Genomic DNA, 3,233 nt, shown 5'->3' with positions numbered 1-3,233 from the left:
GGGGGGGGGGACTTGACGAGGAGGCGGATGGGGGTGGCAAAGTGTCCCTCTTGACGTGGGGGCAACGTATTGGATGGGCGGGGGAAATGGGCGGCGGTGTGGCGGCGTGCTGTGTGGATCTCGTGGTGGCGGTGTGATGTTCCTTAATCGGGTTAACCCGTGGTCCGCCTTGGCGGATTAATGCCACACTGGGCTGGGCGCCCGTGTGCACGCACGGCAGCGTGTTCGGTGCACGGTAACCCTAGCGGCGAGGCGGTCGCCCGGGTATGTCCAAGAGGGTCGGCGGGGAGGGCCATTATTCCGGCACCGACCAATCAACGACGCAGTAGGCGGGGCAGTTCGACGCCCGCCTGAGAGGGCCGGCCCGGCGCGGCACACCGGCCGGGCCATTCCCCTGCGTGTGGAGGCGGCAACACCGGTGAAGACCGGGCCCGGCGCGCCAGCCTGGCCGAAGGGCGTGCCGGGCTGAGCCGGCGGCGGACAGGAGCCACCGGCAGTCCGGCGCCCCCGAAGTAGGGGCGCTTGTCCGGGGTGCGTGGCCTTGCCGACATGCCCCCTGGAGGAGGGCGGCGGCGACAACCGGCGACGGCGGCAGCAGCAACGGCGACAGTGTGGCGCGCCCCCATCCGCGGGCCGAGCCGCATGGTCGCCCGGGCGGGTGCCGGGCGCGGGCGCGGGCGCGGGCGCAGGGGGGCGCCACATCCGGGGCCAGGAAGCGGCGAGAAGGGGCTGAGGGCCGACACACTTGACAGAGGTGTTCGGGCGCCGGAGGACATGCGGGCGAACGCCTTCGAGGGCGGGCCGGCCGGCGTCTGGCCCGGGACCGAGGCAGGGGGGGGGGGGGGGCCCGGGGGGGGGGGGGGGGGCGGGGGGGGGGGGGGGGGGGGGGGGCGCGGTGGGGGGGGGGGGGGGGGGGGGGGGGGGGGGGGGGGGGGGGGGGGGGGGGGGGGGGGCCACGAGCGGGCGAGCGCGGCCCAGGGGGCGCAGCTGTTGATGTGTCGGCGCGAGGGGTGACGGCGCGCCCCGGCGGCCCTGTTGCTTGCCCGAGTCCCGCGTCCCGGGTGGGGCGGGGCGGCGCGTCGGGACCCTGAGAGAGGGTGTGGCGCTGGCGCCGGGGCGGCGGGCGCGAGGGCGGGGTGCTGGGTCTCAGGTGACACATTCCAGCTCATGGGGTTGGGGCCATGCCCGGGGCGTGTGGGGAGTCTCGCCGGGCCGCCCTCGGGCAGGAGCTGGGGCCGCGGACCGGGCGCCCCGGCGTGCCGGGCGGGTCGAGTAGTATGCTCTGGGGCAACGACGGCCGGGGGGGGGGGGGGGGAGAGGGCGCAAGCGGCCCTCGGGGGGTGTACGAGGCCGGGGGCGGGCTATTTTCCGCGCGTTGACCAATCAGCGTCCGCCGGCGTGCTGGCCCGAGCGGATCCTAAGCGTGATGCGGGAATCGCGGTGCCCTCGGGGGAGGGGGCCCTCCGTGCAGGAGGCGCCTCGGTCGGTTGCCGGGCGCCGCCGGGCAGGGGGGGGTGGTGGGGGAGTGGCACGCCGCGACGCCGAGCGCTGGGCTGGCTGGCTGGCCAGCCGCTCATGTCTTGCCTCTGGAGGGGGCGCAGCGGGCACCAGGGGGAGGGGGGGGGGCGGGGGCGGGGCAGGGCGTTCCGCCCCCCGGAGGCCGCGGTCAGCCGGGGGTGAGGGGGGTGGAGGGCCCCCGAATGCGATGCCGCCATTAGACAAGTATGTGGGCAGGCGCGCGCGCGGGCCTCGGCGCGGTATGCGCACCCATTCCTCGGCCGGGGGGCTGCTCGGCCCCCTCCCCCCTCCGGCGCGCCCGCCCCCCGCGCCCACCCCAGGCCGCTGGGGGCAGGGCGCGGCAGGCTACGAGCGCGCGTGTGCGCGACAACAAAGCAGGCATGGCTGGGCCCGGGGGGGGGGGGGGGGGGGGGGGGGGGGGGGGGGGGGGCGCGGGGGGGGGGGGGGGGGGGGGGGGGGGGGGGGGGGGGGGGGGGGGGGGGGGGGCGTCGCCGGCGCAGGCGGGGGGGGGGGGGGGGACAAATGCGTGCATCTGCCGGCCTCATTTGGTGTGCGAATAGGCGCGTGCGCTGTGGGCTGCCCCGCCGGCTCTGGGCGGCAAAGTTCGCCTACGGCGTCCAAAGACGTCGCAGGCGTCATCGCCGGCTGGGGGTGCGCGGACTTCCTGCCGGGCGCCCGGCCCGGGCCGGGCCCCGGGCGTCTCGGCCCCTCTCTCGGGCGGCCGGCCGGCTGAGCGCGGTTTGAGGCAGCACCCGAGGGGGGCCGTTGCCGGGAGACCTGGGAGGCGTCCAGGGGCTGTGCGTCCGCCGGGGCGGGGGGGCGGGAGAGCGCGCGGCGCCGGCGTGCCCGGCCGCTGTGGGGGGCGAAGCACGGCGGCTGCCGCGGCCGGCCGTCGACACGGTCCCGGGGCTGGGCGCTGTCGCCACAGCCGCGCGAAATTCCTTGGGCCTGCCTCGGGCGCGGGCGGGTGCGGGCGAGCGGTGGTCGCTCGCCACCGCCGGGTCGGCCAAGCGCGCGGCGTGCGGCCGGCCTCCTGCCGGCGCGGCCCTTGCCCGGCGCGGGCCCCCAGACCGGGGGGAGGAGGGGATTTTCCGTGCCTCCGCCAATGGCCGCCGCCGGGCGAGGCGCCGGCGCGCCAGTGCCCGTGCCCCGCCGCCGGGGGGCGGCCAAGGGGGAGGGTTTATTGTTTATCCTGTGTCTGGCGATATTAGCTGGAATTCCATTGAGGACCTGGCGCGCCGGCGGTGCATTCCCCCAGCCGGCTGGCTGGCTGGCTGGCTGGCTGGCCGGCTGGCTGGCTGGCTGATGGTTACCGGGGCGGGGGGCGGAGGGAGGAGAGGTGTGTTGTGCTGTGGGCGCGGCGGCCTTGCCCCCAGCGGTGGCCGCGGCACACTCCCCGTCCCCTGGGGGCGGCGGGGGAGGCCGGGGTGCGGCTTGTTGGGGCGTGTCTCGTCAGTCCGGTGTGCTACTCCGCGGCGGGGGGCGGCCGCGGCCTCAGCCAGCTAGGGAGGCCACTGGGTGCCGGCCAGCCGGCCGGCCGGGCGGGGGGGGGGTAGCCGTGTGTGGGGCGGCGGCGGCGGCGGCGGTGGCGGCGGCCGGGCAAGCCCGGGACGTGTGCTCTCGGGCCGGTGCCGGTGCCCCGCCACGGCCGGAGCAGCGGGGGGGGGGTATATAAAGCCCCGGGCAGGCGGCCCAGCGTACAGCACTTGTCTTCA

This window comes from Fonticula alba (genome assembly GCF_000388065.1).
Source record: "Fonticula alba strain ATCC 38817 unplaced genomic scaffold supercont2.7, whole genome shotgun sequence".
NCBI lineage: Eukaryota > Rotosphaerida > Fonticulaceae > Fonticula > Fonticula alba.
This window is presented reverse-complemented; position numbering follows the sequence as displayed.